Below are 11,281 nucleotides of genomic sequence, written 5' to 3'. Positions count from 1 at the left end.
GACCCCTCCACCTTGGGAGGACTCTCCGACTAATACGCCTATTTCTCCTTCTAGCTCTGCTGTGTCTTCTGGACAGCAGGAAAAAGAAAAAAAAAAAGACAAGGTGAAGTACTAGTAACCTCTCCCTTGTCCACTGACAGACCTACTGTGCCTTTGGATTTTCCTAGAAGAAGCAAAACCATTACAGGGTGATGTGCTAGTAACCTCTCCCCTGTATGATGCTAAACCACACTGTTTCAGGAAAAGAGAAGAAGGAACACTTGCTTCATTGGAACCACAAAGTCCAGGGATTCCTGACTACAAGAGACATTAAGAACTGACCCTGGTGAAGAAACAAAGAATTACACACTGGCAGGAAGAAACTTGTGGGACCCATGCTTGGGAACGTGGTATTGATTGGAGTTTGGGGTTTATTCTACAGGCTGCGCCCTGTGTTTTGGATAAGTCCTTCAGCATGTATTGCCCTCCCTAATTGGATTTTAAATGATAAGTACCAAAGGCACCTTGTTGCCATTGCCCCTGCCATCTCCTCCATTACACTATTACCCCTGTAACACATCCAAATACAGACAATGCCACATATTTGATAAAACCAATGGCCAAGGCCTTCACACTTTAGTGATTTATTTAAATATTGTTTTAAAAAATATATATATATATTTTTAAGGTTCAGGATATCCCATATAAGCAGACAATTGAATGGAAAAGAATGGATCAGTGGAGATAAAAGTATATGATATCACTACCAGTGAACCCCAAGAATCTGTAATTACAATTGATGGGTTCTATAGCGAATGTTCCTGGAATTTGCACTGTGTTGAATGAGAGAGGCCCTTATTGTTATTTGGTCACCCAATTAGTGAACAATTAAACGAAGACCCAAATTGCTCACAGGGGGCTGCCATTAGATTAGCACAACAGAGGGCTTGGGTTATTTCTTCTAGAAAGAAGAAAGACTTGACCGGATCCCTATGGGATGGGGCCAATAGTGCAGCAGCAGTTTGGAATATTTTTAAGAACCAAGAACATGATGAGAAATTGGGGCAACTAGAGAAGGCCATTGTCCTTGTTTCTGGAGTACAACTAACCCAGATACAGGCTGGAGTTGGTGAGTTACATGTTATTTCCGCCCTTAGTTCAATGACCCAGAAGTTGCTGACAGAGATGGTATTGAATATCACTGAGGCTGGGAAGGCATTACAGTGGGATCTAGCATGTTCAGAAATTCAGGATTTCCTGAATGACTAGCTAATGGCCATTCGGAATGATCTAGAGCATCAGGCTTGGCCCACTGCCCTTACAGACACATCAGGAGTACCATCTGATCTGTGGCCATGGAGACATACTTGGAGACTGTCTGGGTGAAGGTGCGGACGTTCTCAGTGCTCCTTCCAAGCATATGGACCGGTTGAGGGGGTGTGGGATCCCACATACCGTATCCTGCCGGGTCCATGGGGAGGATGCATGTGGGATTGGGTAATTCACCGAGACATCTGGGAAATTAGACCACCTGGTATGCCCAATCGATTTTTAGTCAGTGCTCCTGGGATTACACCTGACATTTGGATGGGGTTAGGGAGTCAATGGACACAAGGCCGTTACAACCCCCACAGCTTCAGTGTATCCGTAAACTGAAGCCAGGAGCAGTTGTTACTCTTCATGACCACGTTTGCTGGGAGGGTAGGGGACAAGGAACTACCCTGACAGGACACTTATTTTTTTCAAGCTAATGATAGCTGTGTGTATGTTAATGACACCACATTGCAAAACATACATTTTAATCTCATTACCACTGCAGGCAATCATATTATTTACTGGCCTGCAGTATTTTTCCAAGAATTTTCCAGAATTTTCCAAGTAGCCCTTAGGTTCCAGATACCCTTTAATTGGACTAGTTTAGTACCTGATCGATTTCAAAATTTGCTTTCACTGTTACCAGAGGTTCAGAAAATCTCTGAAGTACAAGGGCAAATTCACATGCTTCAATATATATATATATCAAGTTGAAAAGTATGCCTTTCATACACCTTATAGAGTGTCTATTTTATGTATTAAGTATGATGTATTGTGCTTTATGACTAAGACTGTACAACAGCCCCATTATATTATCGCTATGGGAATGTTATTGCTTGTGTTGCTGTTAGCTAGTGTAGGAGTATGTTATTGTTGTTGTAAAGGACGTAATAATAGTAATACCTTTCATGTCCATGCTCATCATGCATTGTCATTACATCCAATCAGAACCCCTAAGATTGAAGCATCTGATGTAGAATCTGAAGTCCAGGACTTAATGCAAATAGAGGTTTGAGAATGTTTGTTGTACTAGAAGTACAAAAGGGGGGGTTGTGGAAGCAGAAAAAGAACTGTCAGAAAAGAACTGCAATGCATGACAGTTTGTTAGCAAGAGTTAGGCTAACTGTAACCCTAATAACGCAAGATTTGTAGAAGAGAGGAATGTGTGAGGCGAGTGGGAAAGAACTGTGTGAGAAGTTGTTGCGACCTTGTGTAGATAATATGGAATGTAGACTAAGAGTCTACATTAGTGAGCAAAACAAGATATCAAAATGACCTATGTATAAACAAAATGCAGTTGTTGCTCATTATTGTCTGTAACAAAAGGTATAAATGCTTGCTGTAATTGTTTACCTGTTGGGAGACCTGCTTAGCTCTCTCCCTCTGCACAATTGTGAGAGTTAATAAAGCTTCTGACTTGCTGTACCCAAACAAAAGAGTGAGAACTCAGTTTTTCTCCGACAAGCCCATCTCTTTTCAATTGGAGAATCAGAGAGATTAACAATAGAAAAGTGGGGGCCATAAAGATAAAACATACAGAAATGAGGGTTTCACAACCACTGCTAAGTGATTTCTTGCCAGACAGGATGCTATCAAACTAAGTTTTCTTTAACTATCTTAAGATCTGAAAAGGAGCACTCTCCTGGCCCTGGAGAAGCTGTCTGGGGAACCAGGCTGAGAAACAGGCATCCGCTGGAGTACTGACGAAGCCAGGGCTGTCTAGGTAACATCATTGGAGGTTAGCCTTTAGATAAGATAAGCGTGTGTAAACTGTTCATTGTTTTAAAGTCTGTGATCCTACTGCTAAAATAACAACACTTTTGCTTTACGCAGGCTGTCCAATCACTATAATCATTCTAGATAATACTTAGTCGTGCCATGAGTGCAGGGGACTGGACTAGATGACCTCTCAAGCTCCCTTACAGTCCTATGATTCTATGTACACCACGGGTCTCGAAGGGAAGAACTACAGGTGTGTGAGCAGAGTTGGACCTGCAGGGTAAGAACAATGGATACACAGGGTGCTGTAGCCCAGGGCTTGTGCTAAGAGTGGGAGAATTGTGGAATTCCACTCCAGTAAAGATAAAGGCCTGATGATGCCTGGGATGCACTCAGAGAGACCAGAGAAAGGTCCAGAGATGCAGCAAGCTTGTAATCATGCCATGATACAGGGATAATCACACTGAGTTCCGCATCTTCCAGCGACTCGGTAAGGTGAGGTGAGATGCTGCCAGGGGCGGCTCCAGGCACCAGCGCAGCAAGTGCGTGCCTGGGGCGGCAAGCTGCAGGGGGCGGCCTGCCGGTCGCTGTGAGGGCGGCAGTCAGGCGGCCTTTGGCGGCGTGCCTGTGGGAGGTCCGCCGGTCCTGCGGTTTTGGCGGCAATTCGGCGGCGGGTATGCTGAAGCCGTGGGACCAGAAGATCACGCGCAGAAATGCCGCCAAATCCGCGTGACCGCAGACCGCCCGCAGGCATGCCGCCGAGGGCCACCTGACTGCCGTGCTTGGGCGGCAGAAAACATGGATGCTGCAGCCTGGCTGACTGGAGCAAGGAGTTGCCTCTGGCTCTTGCTGCTGGGTCAGGATCCCCGATTCAGCACAGGCGAGGAGAGCTCACTCCTCACTGCCCGCTGTTCTGCTTTCTGCTCCAGGCAGCCCATTCCCACCCATTGGACCTGACATGGATCGTCCAGACCAAAGTGGAGATGGGCAGGGGAAACACTCACATTGGGATTGGCCTTGATGGGAGAAATCATCGGTGTTGAAGATAAGGAGCAGGTGAGTGAGAGCTCAGAGATTTCCCCTTATATCCCATCAGTATGAGAGCCTGCTGCAGCACAGGGCCCACTATGCAGCTTCAGGGACCGTGGGTCTGGCTGCAGGGCCCTGGGTGTGACCTGCTCCCTGTAGCAATGGACAGTCAACCCGTGCTCCCATGCTGTGCTGGGCAGACACACCCCAAAGCTCTGCACACTTGGCCACTGAGGGTGAACCTGCCTGCACCAGCCATGGCTGGGAACAGGTGTGGGTGTGGTGCCCCTGCCTAGGCCCAGGTTGCAGGGGGCACTCAGAGGTGCGGAGGAGGGGAGTAAGGACAAGTGGGGGAGCTCTCACTGGGCAGCCGAGTCGGTGACACACAGGTACATTGTTCCAGTGTGGTGGGGGGACTCTGTGATCCTGCCCCAGGCCATGAGGAACTAGTCTGTGGCTCTGGTTTAGCGACTCTGTGTGTCTTTGTCTCTTCCAGTTCTGGGAATGGCCAGCCGGAAATCCCTGTGTGTGACAACTGTGAAATCAGTTCTTACCAACCCAGGGTGAGAGAACAACAGATTTTCATTGAGTTTTGGTTAATAAACTACACTCCTCAGAAGGGGCACCATTCCCTATATACAACCTCACTGAACTTACTGATGACATTAGAGGAAACTGAGGCAGGGAGCACCTACAGTGCCATACTTGGCCAGGAGGAGGGCACTATAGGGCAGGTACACCCTGTGACAGAGGACTGAAGGTTTTGGGAGCACTAGCCTTTTAAGGAATCGGCTTAGTCCTGAAAGCTTCTGTCTTGGCTCAATTGCTGTTCCCAGTTGGTTCAGAGCAGAGGTGAGTGTGCCAATGTCTTTTCTGTCCCATAACACAGGATTTTTATTTACCTGTTTACCCAGTGGGATTGCAGATTGCTATATGTATCAGAAATGTAAGAAAACCATTGAGAAAGGTGCTGCTGTCATGGAAACAGACTATAACAGCAAGAAACATGGTAGTGGACAGATGGAGGTGGAAAGACTGGGTTGACTCATCTGGCACAAGGCACAAGGGCATCTAGTAAATAATTGCCATGGGCTGTGCACAGTGCAGGCCACATGACTAAGTTTTTCAAGGACACTCATGGATATTTTCACAGCACTGCATGTACAACTCTCATACTCTCCTGTAGCTCAGAACCCACTAAGGGCCAGAGCACAAGTGACTGGAGGAACAGGAAAAGGCCATCATGCACGGCATTCTGGCCCTACACAGCGTTACACAGCGAGCAGCAGCCCAAGGCAGTGAGTCTCAGAGCCTGGGGCAAGGGACACAGGCTCATAGGGCTCACACTACGGTGTTAAAAATAGCAGTGTAGATTTTGTAACTCAGGCTCTGAAGTGTCCTACGTTCCAGCCTGGGCCTGAATGTCTACACTGCTATTTGTAGCACCATATTGTGAGCCCATGTCTGTCAACTCAGGCTCTGCGAGTCATTGCTGTGGGCTTTATAGATGTACTGGCTGATCTACGTTAGCTCAATTTTAACTCCTGGGGGAGGCATTTCCCCCAATGTCCCTCACTCCCCCCTTCTCTGGGTGAAAATCTAGTTGACTCCAGCTCATCAACACTCTTAGGGCAGTGCTGAGCACTTGCAGCTCCCATTAACTCCCACTGGAATTATTTGTGCTCAGCCCTGGGCTGGGCTGGGGAGCCAGACTGATTGGGAAAAGAGTTTTCTTCCCATTAAAATGTTGATGAACTTTTTTTTCATTTTTTTCCCCAAAATTTTGGGGGGCAGGTTTGTCAGAAAATCAAAAACTTCCCATTTTTGGTTAAAATATAGAATTTTTTTCAGATGAAAACTCCTTAAATTCTGAGGAAAACGGATTTTTTTTTTCCTTCACAAATTTCCCTTAGTGGAAAAGCCACTCTCCATCAGAAGACCATTTTGAGTGGAAATTTTTCTCCTGGCTCCATTCTGATTGGACTAAACCTCAAAGCTCAGGCCCAAGCAATCTGGGCTAGGAGGACAATGGGTAGTTCACAGTCTGTTTGGAGATGCGGTCCCTGAGGGAGACGCCCACTTTTGCAGTGGGGAGAGACAAGTATCTAGTGTCTGGTTCATTATACTTTGCTCTTCTTGACCTTCAAAGGTTTGAGAACTCCAGAACTTGATTCAAGATTCATCTCTTCAGGACAGGCAATTTATACAACATTACGCAGGGTCACTGGCTCCTCAAGCTTAGATGGGAAGGGATGTGAAAAGGGAGGAGAACCTGAACCATTTGTGCGGTTTGCTGCTACACAAGAAGTGTCCAGATGCCACAGTGATGGGCAATATAGGTATTTGTTTATAACAAGGAGAATAAAGACTAGTGACATTTTCATGCCTTTCTGAGGAGAAATAACTAAGTGAAAAGGGGAGAGGAGATATGATAGAGCCCTGGGGAAAGAGAGAGACACAGAAGAAGGGGGTTTGCTGGCATAGCCATACTGGCAAACCCTCCTAGTGGAGATGAAGCATAGACAGGGGAAAAGAGGTCTTTTGCCAGTATAGCTTATACCAGTTCCCCAAAAGAAATAATGTAAATGGACTTTTTTTTGCCTGTGTCACCATAGCTATGCTAGGGCTTTCTGCTGGCATAATTTTCTCAGTTAGGTGATTTTTTTTCACATTCCTAACCAACATAGCTCTGCTGGCAAAACTTTTAAGTGTAGGACAGGCTAGAGCTAGAGACAGGAAAGGGGGATAGAAAGTGTAAGCCATGGAGAGAGAACAAACCTGCTGTCAGTAACACATGCTGATTTATGCCCTTGGGATCCCAGTGGAGCTGGGGTTGTAACTGTACATGGAGAACTGTCGTGGAGTGGGTTTGTTTCCAGTGGGGTTCTGCAGGAATCAGTTCTTGGCACTAGGCTATTTAACATTTTTATCAATGAACTCGAAGAAAACATAAAATCATCACTGATAAAGTTTGCAGATGACACAAAGCCTGGGGGTGCAGTAAATAATGACAAGGCTAGGTCACTGATACAGAGCGACCTGGATTGTTTGGTAAACTGGGCACAAGTAAACAATATGAACTTTAATATGAGTAAATGTAAATGTACGCATCTAGGAACAAAGAATGTCAGCCATACTTACAGAATGAGGGACTCTATCCAGGAAAGCAGTGACTCTGAAAAAGCTTTGGAAGTCATGGTGGATAATCAATTGAATGTGAGCTCCAAGTGTAATGCTGTGGCCAAAAGAATGAATGCGATCCTGGGATGCATAACAGGGGAATCTCAAGTAGCAGCAGAGAGGTTATTTTACCTCTGTATTTGGCACTGGTGCGACCGCTGCTGGAATCCTGTGTCCAGTGCTGGTGTCCACAGTTCAAGAAGGATGTTGATAAACTGAAGAGGGCTCAGAAAAGAGCCATGAGAATGATAAAAGGATTAGAAAACCTGCCTTACAGTGATTATCTCAAGGAGTTCAATCTATTTAGATTAAGAAAAAGAAGGTTAAGGGGTGACTTGATCACAGTCTGTAAGCACCTACATGGGGAACAAATGTATAACAATGGGTATATCAGTCTAGTAGAGAAAGATGTAACACGATCCAATGGCTGGAAGTTGAAGCTAGACAAATTCAGACTGGAAATAAGATGTAAATTTTTAAGGTTGAAAGTAATTAACCCTTAGAACCATTTACCAGGGATCATGGTGGAGTCTCCATCACTGACAAATTTTAAATCAAGATTGGATGTTTTTCTAAAGCTCTGCTCTAGGAATTATTTTGGGGTAGGTCTATGGCCTGTGCTATACAGGAGGTCAGACTGCATGATCACAATGGTCCCTTCTGGCCCTAGAATCTATGAACACCCAGCAAAGTCCTATTTCTGTCCTCAGCCTTACCAAGAGTGAAAGAGGCTGTAGGGGGACAATCTGCTCTCCTCTCTGACTCTGATCTACATAGATCCATTTCTGCAGAGCACAGGACAAGACAGAGACCATGGTGGGGGAATGGGGATCCCAGAGCACAAAGAATGTTACAGAAGGCACAGAACACTTGGCAGGACACAGCACAGGAGATCAAGGAACATGTGGGGAGAACACAGCGTGGGACCTGAGGGTTAACTGCAGCAAGCGCACATGTCCAGACCCCTTTGTGTAAGTTCTAAGTGGTGAAAAACATATTAACTAACATTTCAGTTAACAAGTTTCAAAATACCACTCATGTTTCCAGGGCAGAGAAACCCTTATGGTACACTTTAGGGTGTGGTGCTGCTGGGAGGGCTTTCAGGAAGAGGGGAAGAAAGTAAAATGTGACATGTAATTTATATATTTATTTGTCTAGCTTTGAAGGTATTTGTATTTAACTAATTGTGGATTTCTGTAGGTTATTATTTGCATACTTTGATTAAATTGGTAATTCATTATTATTAATGGAAAGGGGCCCTTCTAGATTCTCTCGCAGGGGGCTTCCAAATTTCTGGTTACGGCCCTGCTCCTGACCGACTGCTTGGGAAACATTGAATTAGTGATCTCTCTTTGTATGGTCTGCATGGTCCACTTAGCTCTACTTCGCTGGGGTTGATGCTGGTCCTCTTCAGTTTCTGGTCATTGTGTTTGTAAATCATTGTTGGGGCAAACAGAGTGTGAGAGAGCTGTCACTTGTGGTTCTTATGGATGGCCTTGAAATGTCTTCTTTAGATTTATCATTTCTGCTGAGTGATTTTTCCGGATCTAGGAAAAATACCCAAAGCAGGATTCAAGGTCTTGTGATAAAATTTCATAGCATGGAGTTAAATTGTTGATGATTGATTAATGTTTAAACCATGAAAAATTGGTTGTGGTCCCAGTCATGGAGGAAGGACTACTCTGAAGTGTGCTTTGTGTGTGAAATGGTGGGACACATATTAAATGTGTGCCCATTTGATGACTGGGACTTTGGGCAAGGTGGTAATTTCTGGGTGTGTCCAGTGATAGGGGTTGGACTCTGCAGAAAGATGTCTCTGGAGATCTTAAGCACTGGGGTTCCCTGAATGTCACCTGCAAGGCAAGGTTAAGACTGGCAGAGTCTCAAGGAGCTTGCTGGGGAGGCGGGCGGACTGACGTGGCAGGGAGCTGACACACAGTCTAAGCTCCAGCAAAACTCTCCTTTGCTAAGGCAGAGGGGTAACAGTGGCTTATGGTTCTGAGCGCCCTGAGGAGAGTATCACACGCTGAAAAGAGGACACACCTTCCCTTCAAACCCTCTGCTCCCGAGCCTACTGCAAGAACCTATTTCTAACTGAGCTCTCTCAGCCCTTTAAAGTGATCACCTGACCTTTTCCCAGCTGGGTCTGATAATCAAACAGGGCTGGCGGGACCCAGGACCCCAAAAGGCCAGCCCACCCAGTTACATGGAAGAGGATGAACATGATGCCCAAGGAGATATTTCATCACAGGATGACCCAGGGGACACGAACAGCCCATGTTGCCATCAAGGAGAGTGATGTCAATCTGCATTTCCACCTGATGATCTGAAGCAGTCCATGACCTGGTGGGGAAAGTGGCAGAAACCCTTGGACTCCAATCTCTATCTGACCAGCAGGAGGAATAGGGAATCATTGCTATACTCCAATCCAGTGAAAAGGGGAAAGTTGATGTTACCTCTCTGCGGTGGACTGCTGCAGTCTGCCAAGGACATCTTGCTTTCACCTGTGTCTACAGCTACAGTAGAGAAACAGGCTGATTGCCTTTATCGGGTGGTACAAGAGAGAACCAACTCACCTCTGCTCTTCCTAACAGAGAAGCCAGGAAACTAGACTTTGTGGTCAAGAAAATCTACGCATGTGCTATTCTGTGCAGGAGGGTAGTGAATTATGCAGCCACTATGTTCTGAGACCTTTTTGTCTTTTGGGATGAAATCACCCCATATTTGGATCTGTTCCCAGATGCACAGTAGAAGACAGCTAGGGAGCTGATACAAGAGGGCAAGTTGGTCTCCACACACAATGTGCAAGCAGCTTAGGACACATCTGACACAGCTGTAGGGCTGTAGTCTCCAGCAGCTCTCTGCAGAGGTATTCATGATTGTGCTTTGCCAGTCTCTCTGCTGATATTTAACAAATATTGAGGACCTCCCCTTTGAAGGTGAAGGACTGTTCACTGTCACAAGATGCTTCTTCAGCTACCCAGTGAGCAGCACTGCCTAGCCTGTTTTCATGGTCTACTAGTCACAAACACACATAGTCTGTTTCTCGTTCACCACGTGCCCCTTTAATCCTCAGTGTCCAAATATGGCAGGAGGGAGCACAGGTATACAGCAGGAGGAGCCTTCCAAAGCTCTCTTTCCTCCACCAAGCTCACTCACTGACCTTTCCTGATGTCCTGTTCCTCCCAAATGGATATCTTCCCAGTTTCTGTGCCATTTATCTCATTAGCCCAGTGATTGCCACCAAGTGTCAGTGATCCCTCTCAGTGGTAGGTTGGTTGATTCCAACTAAGCCTGCAACCTTCACTGTGCTGCAGCAACCTGGATGCTACAAATGGCCTCTGTCACACACCCACCCCTTATTTCAATTTAGACCTTTTCTTGTCTCCAGGGGAGGCCTTCTTCATCCTCTGAGCTCTGCCCTCTTTATGGGGTTCTATTGGGGCTCCCTGGGCCCTCTCAGACTGGCCTTCCGAGGGCCACCAGTGAGGGTCTCTTGCCTTCCACCCACACATCCCATGGACCTTTCCTCTAGTTTCCTTTGCCCCTGCTTTGTAACTACTCTAGTAAGTTGTCCCTCCAGAGACTCAATATCGGGATCCACTTCTCTTGCCCCACGCTCCAGACTACACCCTTTCCCCCCTTCTTGGTATATCTTTCATCCCAGGCCTTGCAACAAGATTCTGCCCTCCTCTTCCAATAGGTGTCCCAGCTTTTTCACTCCTGGATCCATTGCCCCCTTCTCAAGTACTTCTCCCCCCTACCCCTGAAAACCTCAAGCGTGTCGACTCTCTCTGAGCTTGTTGTGATATGTCTAGGGTCCCTAAACCTTGCACCTGGAGGGTTAGCTGGAGGGCCTATCATTGAGATTTCTTTACACAGACAGCACCATTGGGGTCTCTCTGTCTGTCCTTTGCTCTTTTTACATAAGGGAAATGGATTCTGGTCCATTCCTATCATCACTGCATAGGGCAAAGACTTTACAATACCCACTCTGCCATTTAAACTTTCCCCCCACTTCCAGTGGAATGACTGCCAGGGGGTAATTATTCCTTTCCCC

General features: G+C 46.3%; 1 pseudogene; it reads left to right on the top strand.

The window, feature by feature from the left end:
- Positions 1-4,032: 4,032 nt before the first annotated feature.
- Positions 4,033-11,281, top strand: part of LOC112113153 — a 46,817-nt pseudogene continuing 39,568 nt past the window's right edge.

The sequence above is a fragment of the Terrapene carolina genome, unplaced genomic scaffold, assembly GCF_002925995.2.
Source record: "Terrapene carolina triunguis isolate 2854851 unplaced genomic scaffold, T_m_triunguis-2.0 Scaffold620, whole genome shotgun sequence".
Lineage (NCBI taxonomy): Eukaryota > Metazoa > Chordata > Testudines > Emydidae > Terrapene > Terrapene triunguis.
This window is presented reverse-complemented; position numbering and strand designations above follow the sequence as displayed.